This window comes from Kogia breviceps, chromosome 5 (genome assembly GCF_026419965.1).
Source record: "Kogia breviceps isolate mKogBre1 chromosome 5, mKogBre1 haplotype 1, whole genome shotgun sequence".
Classification (NCBI taxonomy): Eukaryota; Metazoa; Chordata; class Mammalia; order Artiodactyla; family Physeteridae; genus Kogia; species Kogia breviceps.
In genome coordinates this window covers 142,491,850-142,516,020 of record NC_081314.1, presented here as the reverse complement: position 1 = coordinate 142,516,020, position 24,171 = coordinate 142,491,850, and the positions used below count along the sequence as shown (strand labels likewise).

The window sequence follows — 24,171 nt, the reverse complement described above, 5'->3', positions numbered from 1 at the left end:
TAGCACTGACATATATACACTACCAAATGTAAAACAGATAGCTAGTGGGAAGCAGCTGCATAGCACAGGGAGATCAGCTAAGTGCTTTGTGACCACCTAGGGGGGTGTGATAGGGAAGGTTGGAGGGAGAAGCAAGAGGGAGGAGATATGGGGATATATGTATACATATAGCTGATTCACTTTGTTACACAGCAGAAACTAACACACCATTGTAAAGCATTTTAGTCCAATTAAGATGTTAAAAAAAAACTTGGAAAAAGAAGAACAAATTTAGTGGGCTAACTGTACCTTGATTTCAAAAATTATTATAAAACTATAGTAACCAAAACCAGTGTGGTGCTGGTGTAAAGGTAGAAAATGCAATAGAACAGAATAGGGAATCCAGAATTAGACCTACACATAAACAGACATCTCCAGCCATGCAGTGGGTGTTAGTTCTATGCTATGTATTGGGCTAAGTACTTGAATACACTAAAAAATGTCTTTAATCTCACAAAACAACACTATGAGTAGACACTATTATGAACCACATTTTATATGTGAGTGTACTGGAATCAGAGATATGAATGCACTTGCCCGAGTCTTCCAACTACAGTGGTAGAGTTTGGATCTGTGTTTTTAACCACCTGTGGAAGGAAGTGGACCATATTTGATAACCAACTGAATAGCTGTGACACATACCCTTGTCTGATCGGGCCCCTGCCTCACTTTTCAGTCTTACAATGTGGGAGTCATTTATACATAGGCAGATAGTTGTTACCTGTTCACCAAGACTGGAGAGGGCTCGGCCAGGGAGCACTCACTTCCCCTTTGCTCACACATGGCTGGGTTGCAGAATTTGATCTAAAATCCACCAGCTGGTTTCATATTCTGGGTGTTTTTCAATGCTGCTGGACTCCTACATGTTTCAGTGATCTTGTTCCCAGCAGAAATGTAGCCAGTCTAAACCATGAGCTTCTTTTTACATTCATGGCGCATCTGGCCCAAGGCCAGGGCTCTGAGGCTCCCAGAGCACCCGTGAAGTTGCTATTCAACAGCAAGACAGGTGTGATTTGCTGTCTTTCTCAACAAACTGGCAGCCCAGCCTGCAGCATTTAGTACAGAATACTCAGGGCTTGTGATAAATTGTCTCTCATACATTACCTTGGTGGATACAGTGTCTAACTACATCTAGACTGATGATTCCAATTGGCATTTATGATTCCCCTTCTGTTTCTTGAACAAAAGCCCTCCTCTGGTTGGAATTTTGTAAGCAGCAGCAATGATTAATATCTTCTAAGAACCCTTTCACATACTGAGGGAGTTCTCTGTAGAAGACCTAAAGACACCTGCTATTATAAAAAAATACTTCCCAGAATCTTGGCTCTAAAGGCAGATATGTGTTATGCAAAGAAATTGAATAGCATGAATAAAATGTTTACAGAAGAGAAGATAAAAAGAGGTATATGCCCTAACATCTTGATCATTTGGCATTATCAGCTGCTGTTACATATGAGTTATATCCAGATAACAACTTCCTCATCTAGCATCAGAATTAATTTAAATAATTGAGTTATTTTAATGGAAATTATTCTAAGATGCACAGCATGGTTTCCTTCTTTCCAAAAAGAGAACAATGAACTTAATTTAAAATTTCCTTGATGAATCACGATTATTTAGTACAGTACATTCAATAAATACAGTGTTGGCTTTTTATCAGCAGTATTTCTGCTGTTAGTGGATATTCCCCCAGGACCTTACTTGTTCTCACTTGCTGTGGGCTGAAAGTCTAAATGATCAAGTTTGTTAGGATTGTGTGTAAAGTAAAAGTCAATAAGGAATAAGAAGTAAAGTGGATGACTGTAACACCAAAGGCTTTGGAAAAAATTATTCCCCATACTAAAGGGCTTTTACTTGCACATTTGTGTTAGATTCTAGAGAGCCGACATGTAAGGAAGGAATATTGTCACCAGATAAATAGAATACAGGGATATAACAACAATAATAATCTCCTAGAATTTTTTTTCTTTTTAAAATTCTTTATTGGAGTACAGTTGATTTACAATGTTGTGTTAGTTTCTGCTGTACAGCAAGGTGAATCAGTTATACATATACACATATCCACTCTTTTTTAGATTCTATTCCCATATAGGTCATTACAGTGTACTGAGTAGAGTTCCCTGTGCTATACAGTAAGTTCTTATTAGTTACATATTTATTAGTTACATATTTTATATATAGTAGTGTGTATATGGCCATCCCAATCTCCCATTTTATCCCTCCCACCCCCACTTTCCCCCTTGGTAACCATGAGTTTGTTTTCTACATCTGTGACTTTATTTCTGTTCATTTGTACCATTTTTTTTAGATTCCACATATTAGCGATATCATATGATATTTGCCTTTGTCTCACTTACTTCACTCAGTATGGCAATCTCTAGCTCCATCCATGTCACTGCAAATGGCATTATTTTGTTCTTTTTTATGGCTGAGTAATATTCCATTGTATATGTAAACAATATCTTTTTTATCCATTCTTCCGTCAGTGGACATTTAGGTTGCTTCCATGTCCTGGTTATTGTAAATAGTGCTGCAATGAATATTGGGGTCCATGTATTGTTTAGAATTATGGTTTTCTCCAGATATATACCCAGGAGTGGGATTATTGGATGATATGGCAGCTCTATTTTTTTTGTGTGTGTGTGCTAGGCGGGCCTCTCACTGCTGCAGCCTCTCCCGCTGCGGAGCACAGGCTCCAGACGCGCAGGCCCAGCGGCCATGGCCCACAGGCCCAGCCACTCCGCGATATGTGGGATCCTCCCAGACCGGGGCACGAACCCGCGTCCCCCGCACCAGCAGGCGGACTCCCAACCACTGCGTCACCAGGGAAGCCCCCAGCTCTATTTTTAGTCTTTAGGTAACCTCCATACTGTTCTCCATAGTGTCTGTACCAATTTATATTCCCACCAACAGTATAGGAGGGTTCTCTTTCCTCCACACACTTTTCAGCATTTATTGTTTGTAAATTTTCTGATGATGACCATTCTGACTGGTGTGAGGTGATACTTCATTGTAGTTTGGATTTGCATTTCTCTGATAATTAGTGATATTGAGCATCTTTTCATGTGCCTCTTGGCCTTCTGTATGTCTTCTTTAGAGAAATGTCTACTTAGATATTCCACCCATTTTTTGATTGGGTTGTTTATTTATTTATTTATTTATTTATTTAATGCGGACATAGAGAATGGACTTGAGGACATGGGGAGGGGGACGGGTAAGCTGGGACGAAGTGATAGAGTGGCATGGACATATATACACTACCAAACGTAAAATAGATAGCTAGTGGGAAGCAGCCGCATAGCACAGGGAGATCAGCTCCGTGCTTTGTGACCACCTAGAGGGGTGGGATAGGGAGGGTGGGAGGGAGACGCAAGAGGGAGGAGATATGGGGATATATGTATACGTACAGCTGATGCACTTTGTTATAAAGCAGAAACTAACACACCATTGTAAAGCAATTATATTCCAATAAAGTTGTTAGAAAAAACATCATTATGGGGCTTCCCTGGTGGCGCAGTGGTTGAGAATCCGCCTGCCGATGCGGGAGACACGGGTTCGTGCCCCGGTCCGGGAAGATCCCACGTGCCGCGGAGCAACTGGGCCAGTGAGCCATGGCCGCTGAGCCTGCGCGTCCGGAGCCTGTGCTCCGCAACGGGAGAGGCCACAACAGTGAGAGGCCCGCGTACCGAAAAAAAAAAAAAAAAAAAAAAACACATCATTATGTTGTACACCCGAAACTAAAAAAAAAAATTAAAAAATTTAAAAAAAGATTACTAGGCATAGTGAATGGAATTCCAAAGTGAAGAAAATGTGTAGAAGATGCAAGGTATCCCCCCCAAAAGTAAAGTGATAAGTGAATAATCGGAGAATAAAAGTAGTAAAAATCAACACTAAAATGCCCAGCACGCTATGAAGCTAAAAGCCATCTGAAAGCACCTTCTTAAGAAAAGTACTGAATTTTTTTCACCTGGAGATATTTATTAAGAATGTATGTCCAAATTTATAATCAAAGTCCAAAAAGGAAATACAGTAACTCTTTATAGATATTCCCCAAATAAGAAACATGGATGGAATCCATCTGGCCCATTGGAAGTAGAGCTGCAGAATAGAGTATTTTTAAAATTTATCTTTCTTGATTCTCTTAACGATGTCCTTTATAGTTAAAGTAGCTTATTTTAAAATTATACACCTATCTCTGCATTTTAAAGATGTTGGTTTTGTGTAGGTTTTATTTGGTTTTTTGTTTGTTTGTTCATTTCTTGATAAAGAGAGGTGGGTGGGGGAAGTGAAATGGAATAGAAACTGGGTCTCCACAACAGCCTAAGATGTTAAAAATAAAACAAGTAGACACAAGTAAAGATAAAGACCAGAAAGAGCCACCCATCTTGCTCCTAGTGTCAGCCTGCCCAAAGCAGAGCCAGAGCTACACGTGGGCGGGGGAGACAGCCTGGGTTGTAAATTGCCACAATGGATAATGGAGAAAAACAAGACTACCTGCAACAAATGATACCCAGCTGAGATAATTCGGTTTGTCAATTTGGGTAGCTAATAAGCCTCCATTACAGTTGGATACATGGGGGAGAATCCAGTTTCATCTATATGAAAGAATCAATCAATCCTAGAAGCCACTGTCTTTGTCAGCTTTGGAGTACTAACCTCCCCTGAGACAGAGACCGAAAGAGCTAACGTCTTGGGAGCCTCAGCCCCCAGCCCTTGCCTTCATCGGAAATTATAAAATAGACATATTAGTGAGATTCCAGGCATCCTGAACACAGCGTAGCCTGAGAGACAGGGCTCTGGGAGCTCAGAGGAGCCGCAATGGGCAGCTCCGAAGCGCAGCTTGCCTGGTTTTCTGACGTCACTGAGACTCCTAGTTACGCCCATGCTGATCACTGAGCTCTCTCAGGAATAAATGAATTCAGTTAAGCCAATCGTTCTTGTCTCTGGTGTTAATCAAATCCCATGCCATGTGTAGGTGACCCACTTCATTCAAAACAAACTTCTACACTATTCAGGAAGAGCTGCAGCCCATATCTCCCTGGCTTGCTGCTTCAAGTTAGGGCAGTTTTCAAAGTGTTCAAAGCAGAAACAGATGATTGTCCTCTCTTGACTTACTCAGTCTGATGCCTTGAGGAATCCTTCCGCGGGTGGAAACCTACATAATCAAACTTGGCGGACGTATCCTTAGCAGCTTCGCAGATTAAACAGAATGCTCTTTAGCCAACTATAGTCAATGTGAGTTGTCCTTTTAATGTTCTAGGGAGGTTTCCACCGACGTCCTGCATCTCACATCCTTACTCCAGGATCCGTCAGGGATTGTTGAGTCCAGTTGTCCTTTGTTTACCTTTATCTCTGACAACATTACTAGATCCGGCAAGCACTATGGAGCATAAAAATCACATAGTACATATACTAATATCTTCTGTATATGAGCTATGTGACTCAGAAGTAAGAGCAAGTGAGATTACACAACCTCTTCGGGAAAATCAGTGAGTATGAGCCCACAGGTTGTGTGTGTGGTTGATGTGTCTATAACTGAAGATGCAGATTGGAAGCAAACACCTCTCCACCCCAAAAGGCATCCTTCGACAGCAGACAACATTCTTGAGGGGCTGAATTGCTGTGTAATTAGAAAGTATGAATGTCGAATAAAATAATCCTGGAAATAAGAGGTCTTGACCAGCACTTTCTCTTGAATAGGGTCACCGTCTTGGAAATGGAGATCCTGTATGTTGTGGAGGGAAAGCCACTTTAAAACGTGGCACAAGAACAGCCAGTTACTGAAAGGACCACTACAAAATTATCAACCAACGGTATTGATTGCTCTCAGAGTTCAGCTGTCAACCCATTTATCCCAGGAAAAAGATGGCATACAAGAGTGGACAGTATGGAGGTAGAAGCGAGTTGTGTGGAAAGGTTTCGGAGATGTGGAAATACTATTTGTGAAGATCATAAGAAAACGAAGGGCCGCAGAGGGGACCCCTATGGTGTGCTCCCCGGAATAACGATACAAAGCAAGTTTAAAACTCTAAGGATGGAGGAGGGAGGGAGTTGTGCAGGGACTGACGAAGTCAACTTTGAAGGCAGCCTGGACCGTGTGTGAAAACGCCCACAGCGCCTCCTCCCTCTCCAGTGCCGCGGCGCGGAGACGTCGGGGTGAGGGGAGGGGAGGAGGAGCAGGGGGCACCGGGGCCCAGCTGCCGCGGTCCGGACGGAACGCGCGGGGCAGCCTGCTGGCCTCGGGCCGCGTACGCTCTGGGCGCGGCCCCGAGGCTCCCACGCAGCCCGCTCCCTGCGCCCCCTGCCGGCCACGTGGACGGCGCGCGCTCCGGCTCCCGCGCCCCAAAGCTGACTCTCCATTTCAGCCCAGAGGGACGCGGGGACGAGAGCCTCCTTCTCCTGATGTCACAAAACATTAAAGGAAGAGGCCCCTCCAACCAGCAGTCAAACACTGATCCCCGAGCTTCGGCTTTCCTGCTTTCCAGGCTTTTCTCCGAGAATAACTTAGTGACCGGGGCGGGGGGGGGGGGGGAATGATGGGAACCCGAGGCTAACCCTCAAATCTTCCCCAGGCATCGAGATCCCCACATTTCCAGCCTCGTATTGGAGGGGTGGGGCTTGACTTGGTTGTTTCCGCATTGGCTCGGATTGGGGGTGGGGGTGGGGGGGGCGTCGTAGTGTCCCCGCCCAAGCTGGTCGATCCGGCGCGACACTGATGCTGAAAATGGGAGGTGGGTGGGCGCCTCCGGGTCTCCAGCTCCATCCCTCCGGGTCCCCGCCCACGGCCTCTACGGAACAGGCTGCGTGGCGGCTTCTCTCCAGCACGCGGCGCTGCGCTCGCTTTTATCCCCGGAGCCGCGTCGCTTCGTGCGCTGACAGCCGGGCTCAGCCAGTCGCCAGGAATTCAGTAGCGTTCTTTGAATCTGCGGCTTTCATGACGTCTCCCTGCGGGGTCCATCACTTTTCTCCTAGCCGGGGATTTTTTTTTTCCGCCACTCTCGCCTTTTCCCCCCTTCCCTCCACCCGGTCTCCCTCCCCCGGCCCTGCCCGAACGCACACCCCTCCGCCCCTCCGTTGGCCCCCGCGCCCAGCCCTCCTCTCCACTCTCGGCCAGAGGGAGCCAGTTTGAAGACGGCCGCACCTGGCCGGAGAGGTTGGGCGGGCAGAGGGGTGGGATCCGCGGGACCCGGGCAGATAGAGCCAGAGCTGGATGCACCGCGAGGAGAATGGAGTCTCCTAAAGCCTCCCGGGGCTGCTGTAAAATTTGACCATCTGATTCCAGTTTTCCTTCCCTTTTCTTTTTTTATTTCCTCCCCTCGCCATCCATCGTGTAGTGACTTATTAAACCTTGCTCCGTTCCAAGAGAGGAGATCATGATTGAATGAAGCCACCGAGTCCGCAGCAAGGTAAGCGGTGCGCTGAGTTGCTCGAAGGCAAGAAGCTGGCATCAATCTGTGCCCTCGGGTCCCCACCTCCCCTTCCCCAGTTTCCGCCGCTGCGTGCATCTCCACTCTGATGAGAAACAGGATGCCCAAGTCAAGGGAAAGGCGAGGGAGAAGCAGGTTACATAACAGAAGGGAAATCTGTTTCATATGGTTCTCATTAGCAACTGAAAACTCGCAAGGGGGGCGGGGAGAGGAGGGGTCTGCATGCCGGGGGCTCGGAGAAACCCAGTCAGTTATTACAGACATCATTTCAACATCCGTTGGCAAAGATGAAATGCACGGATTAACTGGCAGGGGTGGCTTGCTGTGTAGTCATTTACAGTTGCGAAAAGCCCATTGTCTTTGTGGAAAGCTGTACCCTTGTTCTTCTTTGCATATAGGAGCGGAGGAGAGAGAGAGGAAGGAAGAGAGAGAGAGAGAGAGAGAGAGAGAGAGAGAGAGAGAGAGAGAGAGAAACTGGAGGAGGAAAAGGAAAAGTGAGGGGTGGGGAGAAACAAGCAGAGAATGGGAAACAATAACTCCTAACTGTTCTCTATCAATATAAGCAGAGGTGTGATATGATGACTAGCTACAGTGAATAGGAAGCTCTCCCTAGAAGTAAACTGAATTATTTTGTAATTGGAAGAGAAACAAACAAACAAACAACAACAAAAACCCTTCAGATAAAATGAGATGTTTACTGCATTTAGGGGGTTGGATGAATCCACTGGCTTGCTTCCTCCTGGGTATATTTTCATTTGCATCAAGACATTAAGCTTGGATGAGTTTTTAACAGAAATAAAATTTGTATTCCCCAAACCCAATAAAACCTTGGGTCAATCCACAGGTATATCTCTTGTACCGGGTTCAGTATGGAGAGACTCTTAGGGAGGAAACATATCTTGATAGAAACACCCACAGTAATGGGGTGAGATTCGTGGAGAAACAAAATACCAGCATTTTCCAAAGAATCCTGCCTGCACTCCCCAAAAAAAAGGGACGGGGGGGGGACTCCAGTACTTAGGAGTTGGAGATTTATTATACATTTACAGTGTCTCCTGCCTGCTTTTACCCAAAGTCTGATGATCCAAGGACCCCCACAGAACCGGGTGTAATGCCACATTCCAGCTAGCACCATTCCCTGCCTACCTTTCTTCTGCTGAAAAACGGAGGAGAGGGATGCCCAGGAGCTGCTTAGAAAGAAGAAGGGGCTTGCTACAGTCAGGGCTGAGCTAACTAAGCTTCGCCCATTTTGCCTGGAGAAAAAGAGAAAGAGCTCAAGTCTCCATGGCGACCCAGGTGGGAGGGGAGAAGGCAGCTCCATTTACAAATAAACGTTGTACAAAACTTTCCCAGATCCAAGCAAATAAATAAGGGAGCCGCGTCCCCTGCGGAGGGTCCCAGGGCATAGGCTTTGCCCAGCTTCCTGCCGGCGACCGGCGAGGGGGTGCCTAGGACTGGCCGGTCCCCATCAAAAGTTGCCCAGGGGCTGCTGAGATTGTTCGGCAGCGGGTTTCGGATTCAGCACCAAGGCCAGAGCACAGGCGCCGGCGTTCTCACCCCGGACGGCTACCCCAGCGAACACAATTAAGTTCCTTTGGTCGCGGGAAGTCAATCGCTTTCTATAAAGGAACGACTCCCTTTTGCCAGTGCAGAATCTGGGTATATGATTATGCACGGAATTGCGTGGGACAGAGAAGCTTGCAAATCACCCATTTCACGCATGGCCGTGCATCACAATAGCTATTCAAAGTCAAGAACATTGAAACCGCAAACGATCCGAGCTGAACTGAGAATGGGGAAAATCCCATCCTCCGGGGAGAAAAGGAACACACACGCACACACACACACACACGCACACGCGCACACACATGCACGCACACACACACGCACATGCACGCACACACACGCACACCACGGATCAGTCCCTGATGAGAGAACCGAGCCCCTTTGGCTTCAAAGGCGTTCATTCATTCCTCACCCTCTCACTCTCTAACTTTTTGTCGGGCTTAGACGGCAGAAAGGCGCTGTGGGAGCTCTGTGGTTAGAGGGATACCGGCCAACCAACTCCTGTCTAGGGGTCCTGAGACCCAGGAGGGTGGAGAAATAGTTTACTCTTAGTCCAGACCCGACAGACTTCTCAGCAGAGCTGGTGAGCTCCAGGAAAGGGAGAAGGGTGTCTCTGTGAGATGAGACCCAGTGACTAACTTCAAGTCAGCATGTGAACAGAGCAACTACATTTCCAAGGTAGCAGGCAGGCATAGTAAACAGAGGAGGAGTTACTTCTCCTAATAGAAACAAGGAAGAAACTGTGCAAGAGGGGACGATTTATTATCATTCCAATTCCATTTCAACATTCCTACAGGGAAAACAGGTAAGTTCCTCTCGCCATTCTGTCTTCACCTTAGGCAAGACTGGTCTGTGCCCCGCCCTCCTCATCTTTGGTTACCAGGTCCTCACACACCCCCTCCCCCTGGACTGATACTGGTGAGGAAAAATAGTAGAGGAAGGTGGAAGTCACATTTTGAATAGAAAGCTTTAAAAGGGGGCATGCAGGTGTTGGAAGGCACAGTTTGGATGACAGAGCCCAGGCACGGTTTGGCAACTGGATAGAAATGCTGATAAAGACTCTACAATACCCCTGGCTGCCATCCTCTTTGGAGGATGCCCTTATGCATGTGTGGTCTTGAGCTAGTTCTGGTTCGTTGTTTATGAAGGTAAACAACATGTATCCTGGTTTTCCTTGCTGAGTATGTCATTGCTGTCTAAAGATGATGCATGCAGAGCTCTCAGGACTTGGATAAAGCTGTGTGTTTATACCTTCCAGTCTTTTTTCTTCCCCTGTGATCTCACTAGTGAAGGCAGAAACACTCTGTTCTCAATCTGGGCAAAGGGTGAGATATTACACTACATTCACCTTTGGGTTCCTGATGGACATGGACAAGTTTATCTATCCTTTAATTTATAAGAGTAGACAGAAGTGATGTATGGAGTATCATTAGGACTGAGACAAGGCGGTTTACCCTGCATTTGCCCCAGCTAATCTTATCAGCAGAAGGAAAGTAGACATTACTTATGAAGATACATCCAGACAAGAATATGGATTATTAGATAAACAAAGTAATGTATTTGTGAGTTCTGAAGTTCAGTTTCTCTCATGAATTAAAAAAAAAGAAAGACGGGAATGAAATTGCTCAATCAATTATCTTTAGTTTCTGGTAGATTCCATGTTCGTGTGCTAATTTGCCACACTACGGCTTGCTTTCTTCCTGGGTGGCTAATTGCTGAGCAAAGTGTCATTATGTCCCGATGACAGTGAATGGCATACTCCAAACTAATTGGTTTACCCATTTCAAGTAGGATTTGTTAAGGAGAGCAACGTAATTTTATTCCTGCGTACCTGGAGCCATGTTGTAATTTTTTAAATATAATTGTGATACCTCACCCTGGTTTTTCCTAAAACATCCGTAAATATATGCACTTGTATGACCCAGGTCTTCATTTAATACACAGGACTGGTATAGGTTGTTTCCTTTGAGTATATAAAAATGTTTCGGGACTTCCCTGGTGGCGCGGTGGTTGAGAGCCCGCCTGCTGATTCAGGGGACACGGGTTCGTGCCCCGGTCCGGGAGGATCCCACGTGCCGCGGAGCGGCTGGGCCCGTGAGCCGTGGCCGCTGAGCCTGCGCGTCCGGAGCCTGTGCTCCGCAACGGGAGAGGCCACAACAGCAGTGAGAGGCCCGCGTACCACAAAAAAAAAAAAAAAAAAGCTTCAGTTCACTCTCATATTCCTCCCTATCTTCTCACAACTATCCTTACTCCACAGGATAAAAAGAAAATAAAACATGAAAATAGCTGTTTAATAGGCAATAGAAAACATTTGTTGCATATTAAAAATAAGTAAATATAAGGGGAGAGGAAGGAATAAATTAGGAGCTTGGGATTAGCAAATACACACTACCATATATAACACAGATACACAACAGGGACCTACTGTACAGCACAGGGAACTATATTCAATATCTTGTAATAACCTATACTCGAAAAGAATCTGTAAAAGAATATACATATAGATATAGATATTCACATCCATATATATAAAACATATATATAACTGAATCACTTTGTTGTACACCTGAAACTAACACAACATTGTAAATCGACGTTACTTCAATTTTTTTAAAAAGAAAGTAAATACAGGCTTATGGAAGCTTAACCCCATTCACGGGTAGAAAATATTACTTTCTTCAAGGGTTGAATGTTGATAAAAATGAATTTTCATGGAAACAAGACAAACCCTCTTTTTCAAAATGAGCAGGTAGGCAAGATAAAGCTTTTCTCTTTTTCACTAACTATTCCTTAATCAAATGTTATGTAAGTAATATGTTGGTTAATAAGGGAAATGGACCAGAGAGAGTCAGAATAAGGGGAAGGAAGAGAGCTAGGAAAAAAGCAGTTTATTTTTACCAGGTGTAAAGTCATGATACTTTTCAAAGCAAGGTAGTTTTTTTAGTTCATTGTATCAGCACTTTAAAGTTCAGGGAATTGAGATGTTTAAATTCAACAAATTCGGATTTGGCTTACTAAGATGGCATTTACCGTTTCTTTTGTTTTTAATAATTTCATTTAAGTACCAAAAGAGAATTGGTTCCATCTCGATTTTTATAAAATTATTAAATTTGGTAGTATCAATAAAAGAGGAACTGATAAAGGTAAAAAATTATCAGGACACTTCTGTTGAATTCAGGTATTTTTCTTTAATTATACTTCAAGTATTTGAAGAGATATAAAAATAAAATAAAGTCATTTGGGATAAAATACATTTTAAAATGTATTTAAAATAATTAGTCCTAGAAATAATCAGAATCCTATAGAAAGAAGAGCTCATGATAACTGTAGTTAGTGCCCGAATGGTATTCTGACTCTCCTCTGACAAAGTATATAATATACCCATACTTGATAACATTTTACTAGCACTAATTAATGATACAACTTTACTTCCTTTCAATAAAGAAGGACAATGTCATCTTAAAAGGAATATTCAGTGTTCCCTAAACTATAGCCTTGATCTAACCATACCTGCTAATCAACTGTAGAGGCCCAGTTATTTATTTATTACTGAATTGAATAGTTATTTAAATAAAACCTCAGAAGCTGATTTTGCTCAGTGTGCAGTGTTCAAGTAGCTATTCAAATCTCTATTTTGTCCAGATGCATTAAGACCCATCAATCAACTTTCCTACTTACAATGTATGAAGTTAACCCCAAATTTTAATGAAATGGCTATTGATTTCATGTCTTTACAGATGATTTCAGGTCAGATTAATCCCAGTAACCCGTTCAGTCTCCCATCTCATGTTTCCTGCTGATGGCTGTGCTTAGGACCAGGGACCACATAGTACTGGTGGTTCTTTTAGTGGATAGATTTTGGGTGATATTCACCTCCAAACTCCCAGTCACAGAGATGTGATTACCAGTGTGAAAACTTTACAGAATGAACCAGCAAGTGAATCTATAAGATCCACATCCTTGCCAACAATTTTTTTGTGGGGCACTAAATCTGAACATTTTGTATGCGTTGTGAGAGACAAAGCTATGAGTTAAGTTTTAATCCGGTGCTGTGGCAGTTTCCTCTTCAAACTTACAGGCATCACCTTTTTCCTACCCAGAATGAGAACAGACTTTTTTAAAAATGATACTTTAAATTTTCATCATATCATCTGACAGGAGCCTGTGCAAGTGTGACAGCGTGCCTGGCAGGTGTTGTTTGGTGCTGAAGAGCACAGGCTCTGGTGTCTAACAACTGCATTTGCATCAAGTTCTAGATGTATCCGTCAGCTTTTAGTAGGTTTGGTGCAGTAACAGCCATTACAACCTCTCAGTTGCCTATACAACAAAGGTTTATTTCTCCCTCAAGCTACATGCCTTTGCTGGTCAGTGTGACTACCCTTCAGTGTCTTCTTCACGCTGGAATCCAGACTGAAGGACCAGTCTGACCTGGGACTTTCCATTCCAGTATCAGAGGGAAAGGAGAATGCCAGATTAAGCAATGGCTCTTAAGAGTCCTGCTAAGATATGACATAAGTTATCCACTCACATTCCATTGACCAAACACAAGTCACTTGTCACACCAACGCCAGTGGTCAATGAAATTGACACGTATATTTCTCCCACAGTGGGGCACTGCAAGTCACATAACAACAGGTGGAGACATACAATCTTCTTACAGAGAAGGAGGTGAATAACTGGGGACAAGGGTACAATCCACGACACTAACTGGGTGACCTTGCTCAACTTCAAGCTCTTGGTTTGCCCATCTGTAAAATGAAAATAACAATAATGTCTACTCCAGAGATGTTATGAGGATTAATGTGATAATGAGGTTCTTAGCACAATGTCCAGCACAAAGTTAGCACTTTATAAATAGTACATAAATAATTTATTTGTTATAATGTGTCATTAAGTTCGGTCCTCAATGAGGCTATGTGAACTCTATTAATTAGGTAGCTGATGCAACAGAAAATCCCTACATTTCAGCAGGTTAGCAAAACAGAGGATTATTTTTCATCCCTATAAGTCTATTTGGCTGATGCCATACCAGCACCCAGGCTGATGGACACTTATTCATCTTAACGTCTGGCTTCCATGATCTCCTTAATGCTCATATGCAGCTGGCAGATAGGGTAAGAGGGAGTACATGATTATGCAGGAGATTTTCAGTGATACAAGCCTGGAAGTAATTATATCAATCCTGCCCATATTCTGTGGCCACACCTAACTGCAAGGGTAGCTGGAAATTGTAGTTTAGCTCTATGCCCAGGAGGAAGGCAAACTGGTAGGGTGAACACCCTTGAGTCTTTGGCATATATACCCATGTTAAGCATGCAGATTTGACTACTTTAATATAAATGTCTGGCATCAAATACAGTTAGTGTGGGTCAGGAATAGAGTGGGGCAAAGCAAATGATTTGTCCCAATGGTGAAAAGATCCCCGGTTGGACTAGTGTTTTGTTGAGCTCTTGAATCATTCTCCAGTGGTGTTTTTTGTTTTTGGTTTTTGGTTTTTTTTTTGGTACGCGGGCCTCTCAGTGCTGTGGCCTCTCCCGTCACGGAGCACAGGCTCTGGACGCGCAGGCTCAGCGGCCACGGCTCACGGGCCCAGCCGCTCCGCGGCACGTGGGATCTTCCCGGACCGGGACACGAACCCGCGTCCCCTGCATCGGCAGGCGGACTCTCAACCACTGCGCCACCAGGGAAACCCTCCAGTGGTGTATTTTTTAAAATAAATTAGTTGGGAACCTTTTGACTTTAGGAGTAGGCATATGTGATGCCTACGAAAGAGACGCAAATCTATATTGTTTGACTTCTGGTAGCCGAACCATTAAAGTAGACACAAAGAAGAGCTGACTTCACAATGCATGCTTGGGAGCAAGTTTCCCAGGCTGACAATTACACGCACATTGTGCCTAAGAATGCGGAAGCATTAGATGCTGTCTTCCAGTATCTAGCACTTGCTGTTGACTAGCAGTTTGCATTTTGTTTTGAATAGTGTATAGGTTAGACACGTGCTCTAAGTTTAGGTTGAATTAATCTAACAATAGTCAGTGTTCTTTTGAAAATAGACCATGTAATTTGGAAGTAGTCTTTGAGAACTCCTGCCTGCCTCAAGGAGAGCAGGTACCCTTGGAAACTAAAATCTATACCTTTTCATTAGAAGGGAGAGATCAGCCTTAATGCCAAATATACATTTAGCAAAGAGAAATGTCAGGAGGAGATGTATGAAAAAGCTATGAGAGAAAGAGCCAGAAGAGATGTAGTGGTGAGATCCATAGTGCTTCCAGCCTCTTATGTCATTCCACTCCTCCAACTTAGGCGCCAAAGCCCTGGCCCATTCATGAAGGGCCCAAGGTTGCCAGCATGAAACAGTGAACACCTACCACTAATGTGTGTTCATCCTTCCATGGTGCAGTTATACTGGATTAGAGACCCCTTGAACACTTTAAGTATCTTGCCATTCCAAAGTGAATAACATCTCATAGTGGAGCTTCTGTTTAATGAAGAGAGTGGTTTTGAAGAGAGGATTTATTTCACCGCCACCTCCTGACATTTCAATCTAGAAGGGATGTAACTCAACTCAGTCTCATGCAGAAGGGAGCAATTAGGATGGTAGGTAAGTCCAAACCATGTATTATAAGAGGTAGTTGAAGGAACTGGGGAGAATTCTAGGGAATTCTTGACAGGAGGGCAAGATCATTGTTTTCAGGTGTCTTAATATTTGAAGACGAAGGATAGATTAGAGTTGTTCTGATGGACTCTAAGGGATACAACTAGGACCTAGTGGTAGAAGTTGCAAAGTGACACATTTCTGTTTCATATAAGAAAGAATGTTCTGTAGTCAGAACTGGGCAGGGCTTATATGATCTGTCCTCTCCATTTCCATAGCTCTGAATTCCCCATCATTGGAAGGCACAAAGAAATTGGAGGAGCTAAGAAATGGGGCTGAAGTGCATGTGTTTTAAAGTCTCTACCAACACAAAGAGCTTCCAAGTCCTAAGAGGGCAGTGATGACCTAAGTTTCAGTCAACAAATCAGACCGGACCTCTTTGAGGTCCATAGAGTAGGCTATGATGGACTGAGGTCATCATTTTATGAGGGAACCATCATTTCTCTATGAGAGAAATGAGTCATATTTCACCAAAATGACATCTCAGTCCATATACAAATGTGTGGTCAGTGAGAGCAGATCTGGAATGCAGGGACCACATGACCAGGCTGCATCTACAGGATTCATCACTCAAGGAAAACACTTACCCTGCTGCTTTATGCTGTCAATACCTCTCTATCTTCCATCAATAGATAGGGCATGAAATACCCCTTTGGAGGTTTCTCATGGCACTCTGAACCTTCTTATTTGTAAAAAGCCCCAAGTTGCTTTCAGAGTCAGGACTCCATGACATATCAGCCAGAGTACATTTCAGATTGGCAGACATTTCTTTTGTGCAAAATATGGTGTGAATAAGATAAAATTCCTACTCTTAAGGAATCCAGTTTCAATAATAGCAAAGAAGGAATGGACCCCTTCCTTTTCAGCTGTATCCTGAAGACTCACCAGTGAATACCCTAAATATATATTCACCCTCCTGGGGTGACCGTACCCATTGTAGTGAGGCATATACAGAGAGAGGACACAAAGAGAGAAGCAAATAAAGAATCTGTTATAGATTCTGCTATCGTAAAGGGGATTCCTTCATCGAGGAGACTGAATTCGGTGGCCCTATGCCTTGTCAGCAGCTGAGGAGTGTTAAGCCCCAAGCCAGCCCCTCTCGTGGCTCCCTGCTGGCCATGGTGGACCTCTGTGAGCAGAAGTCAGCTTAGGTCAATGGTTCCCAAACTGTGTCCTGAACCAGTAGCGATGGTATCACCAAGGCAACTGGTTACAAAGGCTAATTCTCAAGCCTACCCCAGACCCACTAAATCAGAAACTCTGGGGCTGGAGCTAACCATCTGCATATCTCCTCCAGGAATTTGAATGCACACTAAATTTGGGGAACGACTGGCTTAGGTTCTTCTCAAATGCAGCCCCTCTAGTAGGCTTCTTCCTGTAGTGAAGACCTCCAAGTGTCTGCTCACTTGAGAGCCATGCAAAGTCACAACTGGAGGTGGAATGCCTGTCTTTTTATCTTCCACTGCATGTGCAGATCTAACCTGGTCTCAATGCCCAGGGGAAAAAGACAAAAACCAAAGGCTTTTGTTCCAACAGATAAAATATGCACAATCGTACTAAGTGGGGAAAAGTATGGCAGCCAAGGGCTTCTCTCTTGCTCTCTTCATGTAAATAAACTGCTTAGTCTTTTGGAATTCCAGATAATCCAGCCAGAAGGTTTTTAGTTCTTATTTTAAATTAATAGTCTCCTCTATTATCCTTTAAATAAAAGATGCTATCAGGACATAAGAATGGTGTACTCTGGAGAAAAGCCACATTATAAGAATTGAATAATGGGCTTATCATGGCAAAGCTTCACGTGACCAAGTGAAGAATAATTATAGTTATATAATATTCACTTTTGTTTAAAGCATCGCTTGACCGTCCGCACATTTCCAGATATTGACCTTTAATAGCTACCCCTGCATCATCATGGCTCCTTCCACCAGTCAGTCAACAAATCTTTACGAGTAACTGCTATGTAAAGAAGACAAAGGAGGAAAAACAAAAAGCATCCTCATTTCAGCCTTCAGAGGCATTAGACTTTACAAAAATAAGAGTATCCGTGAAACAGTAATGCCCAAGACAAAGAAGCATAGCATTAAACAAGAGAGTGTTAGGCTTTGGGTAAAGAAGGGGGATGTTCAAAGGGGCTGGTGTCAGTAGGAAACATCAAAGCATATGGTGGAAGGTAAAGGAATCTTGGAAGAAGTAGGGTTTTGATGGGGAAACGGGGAAGAGAGTGTATTTCAAATGAGAAATCAGTCTGCATGGAGGGAGCATTGGCAATGAGGACTGGTCAGGCAGGGGTATTGGTGTACCTCACCGTGGAGAAAACGGAGTCCAGGCATCAGTACGGAATTAGAGTCTTCAATCTCAAGTAATGGCTTTGGTTGGGGGCAAAGGAGAGGATACACAGATTTTATTCTGCCATTTTAATCTGGCAGCCTCGGGCAAGGCAGACTGGGAAGAGAGGAAAAACTGGGGTCAGGAGATAGCCAGACATTGATGGGAAGGGAAGAAGACCCAGGTATGCTCAGAGTCGTAAACCAGCAACAGAAAAATGGTCCCATTTGAGTGCCTTCATTAGTACTGAAATTAGATCGCTCATGAGCCGGGAGACCAGGCTGAGGTAGATTCAGCCCAAAGAAAGCTCCAACGTCGCGTGCTCCGTGAACACGAGGGCTGGCACGTGGCTGCTGTCCCGGCGTGGAGTGCTGAGGTCGTTCCAGTGAATAAATGACACGACTGGGAAGGAGGCTGAGCGAGGGCTGCAGTGAGAGCTGAGGTTAGAGTTGTGGCGCGATGGTTCATTATCACCTTCCCGTGCAAACGCTGGGCTGCAGCGTTCCAACATGTGTCTTTGTGGATTTGTTGTTCCTGAGGCACCATGGGGACAGGTATGTGCAGGGTTATGCATGGGAGATTTGTTAATCCTGCAGGTGGTGGGACCGTGTCATTTTGTGACACAGAACCGAGAGAAGAAAGAGCTCCGTTAACTCCTTTCTTGTTTGCAAAACCAGTGCTGCTTGAGATTCATCTCATAACTTATCCCTACTCATGTGTGTCGGACTCCTACTTTTCCTCTGCCCATGGAGTAAAACTCACTGAAGACTTTATGGAAGTCACTGGAGACTTAGTCTGGCTCCGAACAGCATAAATGGAGCCCCCAGGAAACATGGAGTTCTAGGATATATCCTACCAGTGCCTGCCACTAACCCAGGGCTCCCACGGAGCTGTCACCAAAGAGTAAATATAAAATGGACCCACCATCCATCATCTGGGAATAACCTAAATGTCATGGCCCCCTTTGGCACAATGAGAGGCGTGGGTCAGATCTACCACTGCACAATGAGTAGAGGTCTTTTTTACAAGACCACAAAATAATAAAAATAGTGAACTAAAATATGTTTCTTTCAGTGAATTTTATTTTTCAGGGAAATAGTTTATTTGGTCTACACCATGGAGATAAGAGTCTTGATCCTCCATTCCTGTCGTGTGCAGACGTGGAGTTTATTTTAAATGAGCAATGCTGAATCTTTTGTGAGATTTGGCTTTCACGGGGAGAACGAAAAGGTTATGTCGGGCACTGGGTAATGAGGGCGATTGTGTGGCATTCTCAGATCAGAAAGAATAAATCCGCTGAAAATTCCTGGTTATAAATAATCATCTAATCTTCAAAACCATACCAAAGTCATCCACAGTAGCCCTCCCGTAAAGTGTGTAGATCCTGGATTTTAGAGCAACTCGTAGAGAAAAATGGCATCGTGGTGACACACAAAACAAGTCTGGGAGAGGAACATTTAATTAAAATCCACCGATCATTTTCAAATAAACCTCTAATTTCTGTTATTTATTTAATAATATTTTCTTAAAGAAAGTAATTGTTCAACTATACTAACCTTTTTTTGGTTACCCCAGCCAATCCAAAGTGTGTCCTTTTGTGGCAAAAGAAGTGTCAGAATGCTATTAGCACTGAGATTGGAGCCTGGGTGTCCTTGTGAGAAATTGTAATTCTCATTTGCCTGCCCAATCTCTTGCAATGTGCAGGTATTGTTCTAGTTTATTCCTTTACTCATGTAAGGAATCTGGACTCAAGTTACTTCTTTCCCTGTTAAGTTTGCAGATGAACTGTTGGTATTGCCAGCATAATAACCCGGAAACACGAGGTCGGCGAGCAGAGCAGTCACTTCAGTGACAAGCCCTCCCTACCCATCCTGGCTTCTTCCCATGCCCAGGTCCAGACACAGAGGAACTGGTTGAATCATGTGTGCCTCGGATTCTAACCACAGAACAGATCACTCTGTGCACTTAGAGCGCCCCCAAATTTCATAAATGTTCAATTGCATGAGAAAAGACAAGAGAAATCCCGTCCAGTGGGCAAAGAAAGGAAAACTGCCAACTAGGGCCTTGAAGCCCTGAGCACAAGAGAAGGAATCTCAGGCAGTGGGAGAGGGAATGGGCAGTGGTTTCTAATAAGCAGAGAGAGAAAATGGGCCTGAGATCTATGCAAGGTGGCCTTGCTGGAGCCAGAGGTTCTGACACCCTCAAAATGCTTTAAAAGGAAAGGATGGAAATTTCTGTGCTGTCATCTGAGAAATCAAAATGATAAACTAGGCAACTTCTGAAGTTCAGTGTCCAGGTCACTGAATTTAAGAGGTCAATTAGAGTATATTGGAAGATACCACCGAAATTCAAAGTTGTGCTGTCATGCTGGAGCCTTCTCCTCTCACCGTGGGTACCATTCCATGGGCATCGTCCCGTGGCCACTGTTCTGTGAGCACGATTCCGTGGGCCTTGTCCTGCAGCCACGTCATGGGCTGCTGCGTACCTGCATGTGCTCTACCGCTCTGCCGGCCTCAAACCTCCTTGCCGACGAGGGCCCGGCTTAGACATCACTGCGCCCCCTCTGTGCTCCTCCCTAAGAGTTTCATGGAAGAGCAATTCAATACGTGGTATTTGACTAACATTTCTATGATGCCTAAAGTTTTCTGATTCCGATACACAGATTAGACACTGTTAAAACTATTTAAAAATAGCTCTCTTCGGAAGATGAATACAGCTTGCATCAGTCCCTGTAGCCAGATTGTAGCCATCTCCAAACGTTCAGTAAAGACCACCCGAACAAGAAATAAAACACCCAAATTTTGTATACCGAGGCCAGAGGGGAGACATAAGAGGGAAAGATCACCTTCTTCCCATAGTAACTTGTACAAGTGAAAACGTCTGTTTTGGATGTCACTCCAACACGGTACGTGAATGACGAGGAAAAGGAATGAGTGCGGGTTTCGGATGGGACAAGGTGAGTGACACTCTCACTTCTCCGAGTTATATAAAAATCGGAGCTCAGTCATTTCCAGGTCATGGTTTTCTGACATGTCTGTGCTGGTCTAAGCCCTCATGCTGTTAACCGTAACACACTTCCTTTCAAGAAGCCTGAGAGATTGGCGTTAACCTTGAGGCATGCGGTTTACAGAATGAGCTTTGACAGATACCAAGCTCTGTGAGATGAGTTATTGAACTTCTTTCTCTCTCAGGTTTCCCAGCTATAGGGTAGGGAGAATTCAGGGAAATAAACTCAATAGATTAGTGAGCTATTTTCCCCATACCTTGCTTCTAAGAGGATATGGAAAATTATAAAGAGCGATCTAATGATTTCACACTTTTTTTAAATGCCAAGTGAATATGTTCAGGAGGCAGATGCTACTCACAGCTTCACTGTAGGCCTCTGAAGGTGAAATAAGTTTGTGGGTAGGCTAATGCCCCAGATACACCCTGGGAACCCACATCATCAAAGACTGAACTGTGCCCAGCCTTGCACCGTCACCAACCCAGGGAAGTGAGCTCATGGGCTAGAAAGAGGTTTAACAACTGACTTTGAAATCCTAGGAACCATCGGTTGAAATTCGCTTTATTCCTGGGTGGAAGAGATAATCCAGGTGATTCACTTAAACCAGACCACCCCATTCCTGAAGCACTTTCAGTCAACAAAATTTTACAGCAAAATCAATACTGAATCTTGTGAGTACAAATGAGTTTCAAAATGTATGTAAGCTTATGTATGGATCAGGAAAGCTCTCCACATTTGTACCTATATAACCGTATAACCTGTATAACAACTTTTTTGGTGGTTTCCATAGAGGTGGCACTTTTTGGCGCTACCCTGGTGAAACTTCTACCAATGGAAGTAAAGAGAAATTGTATCTTGGGTGTGGCCAGATTTCTGGAAAACAAACTTCTCTTTCCCTGAGATAACACTTACCTTTAAAGTAACTGGCCAGTTTTAACTCTCCCATTGTTTTAACATTTCTACAAAGCAAGGAATGTTTAGAGCTGATTCCGAAAACTAAACAGATTTTGAGATTAACGAAACCTGTGCTCACACAGCTTGACTAAAGACAATAAAATACAGTCAATTTATTTTACCTGGGCATTTCTCACTTATTCATTGTACCCGTAAGTTACATTCAACGTAGAAAAATGTAATGATTCAAATAAGCTTAAAAAAAAAAAAAAAAGGAAGTCAGGAAAGCAGCAAGCAGGAAGGAAGGGAGGAGGGAGAAAGAAAAGAGGGAAGGAAATAGCACGTACAGTAAATATATGAGTTTATTTATGTCTGTAACTAAAACCGGATCACTGTTTTTAGTGTACACTATTTTTCTGTGCTCTTTTCTTACCTGATGATACATCGTCAGCTTCTTCCCAAGTCAGTAACTAGGGGCGGATGGTAGCTATCTTTGTTTGACCTGACATCCTTCTGCTGTGGGACTCAGTCCCTGCACTTTAACCACCTTGCAGATGGCCCGCCCGGCTGTCGCTTTAACGTGATCGGTAGTTGCCTGAGAACCCAGGGAGCTGATAATGTGCATCTTAATCTGGACGCAGGATAAGATGGAATGAGAAATTCCAATCAAGCAGTGAGGCGGGGAAAACGGGCAAATCCCTTCTTTCTCCACCTTTTGTTACATTCAGGCCTTTAATGGATTGGATGGTGTCTACCGCGTCGAGTGGGGAGGGCAGTCTACTTTGCTGAGTCCACTGGCTCAAATGTAAACCTCATCCCCAAACGACACCCCAGACACACCCCAAAAGAACGTTTAATCTGGGCGCCTCCCGGCGCAGTCAAGTTGATGCATACAATTAACCACTGCATTGGCACAGCCCTAGCATCACAGGCACCGCCCAGAACATAATAGGTGCGCAGTACTGTTGAATAAATATATAGTTGCGACGGCTACATTGTAAGTAATTCTAAAACTTATTTACTGTGAATTTTTTCCATCTTTATTTTGGGCATTTGGGTTGTTTTCCTTTTTGTGTTGTCAACACTACTATTATAAGCATTTCTGTACACACCAGTTGAGAATGCCTCTTTAGCATAAATTATTATAAATGTAATTGCTGGGTAAAAGGGTCCACATTTTTTTCTAAAGCTCTTACAACATTCAACCAAATTGCCATCCAGAAAGGCTGCCCCTATTTACGTTCTACCAGAGGTCCAATCCACTGATCCACTGACCACATAAGCAACCGAACCAGATGCAAGAACAGTTAAAGAATTGGACCAGGTCTTGCTCAGCTGCCAGAACCTGTGACCACTTGAGCCATTCGGCCACATGACTGGGCTGGTTATAAAGAAGGAATTAATATCAGACATGGGGCAAAAACTTTCCTAGGGTGGAACTCAGATGATTGATACAATTTTCAGAGATAATATCCCAATCATTAAGCCAATTGATCCTCACAAGAATCCACTAAGGAGTAGCACACACACTGTTGACCCATTGGTAGATGGCGAACCAAACCCAAGTTCACTCGGGGAGGTGATCACCGGGTTCGTAATCAGAGTCAGGATTCCAGGCCTCTGGCCTTGAACTCTTTCCCTCTTTGCTCTTTCAACATCCAAGATCCACTCTTCAGTCCACACTCACACTGGCCTGGAGTGTCCAAGATGGGTCCTGTAGAAGTGATTTTAAGAGATTCAGCAACAGTGTAGTAGTATATTAACTTATTGAAATACTTTTATAAATTCATAGACTTGAGGAATGGGGACAAAGGGGAGTTGGTGGAGAAAAAGGGAGAAAGAGAGAAGAGCAATCTAGCTAAGGGCAGTTTCTTACCAATAGCTTTTGTAGTCTACTTGGCCATGGTAGACTACCATGGCTCTGAGTTTTTCCCTCTGAGTTCATAAACTGTTATTAGTTTCACATGTGTAAGAATATCACTAAAGAGAGGCCATGATTTCTGCTGATATTATACACAAAAGATAAAAATCCCTTCCTCCAGGGACTTCCCTGGCAGTCCAGTGGTTAGGACTCCAAACTTCCACTGTAGGGGGCAAGGGTTTGATCCCTGGCCCTGGGAACTGATTCTGCAAGCTATGGGGCACAGCCAAAAAAAAAAAAAAAAAAAATCCCTTCTTCTTGCCCCCAGCATTCCACTCCAACCCAGGAGCAAGTCAGCATAATATATCTCAGTAGATGGAGTCATTTCTCCCTTTATTAG

The 24,171-nt window shown here is 44.0% G+C and overlaps 1 protein-coding gene across 1 annotated transcript in view; it reads left to right on the top strand.

Annotated features, from left to right (window-relative positions):
* The first annotated feature begins 6,738 nt into the window (after nucleotides 1–6,738).
* Nucleotides 6,739–24,171, top strand: part of KCNJ6 (potassium inwardly rectifying channel subfamily J member 6) — a 292,133-nt gene continuing 274,700 nt past the window's right edge. Inside the window, exon 1 of the mRNA XM_059063976.2 lies at nucleotides 6,739–7,445. The gene's annotated coding sequence lies outside the window, so the exon portion shown is untranslated. The remainder of the gene's footprint in view (nucleotides 7,446–24,171) is intronic.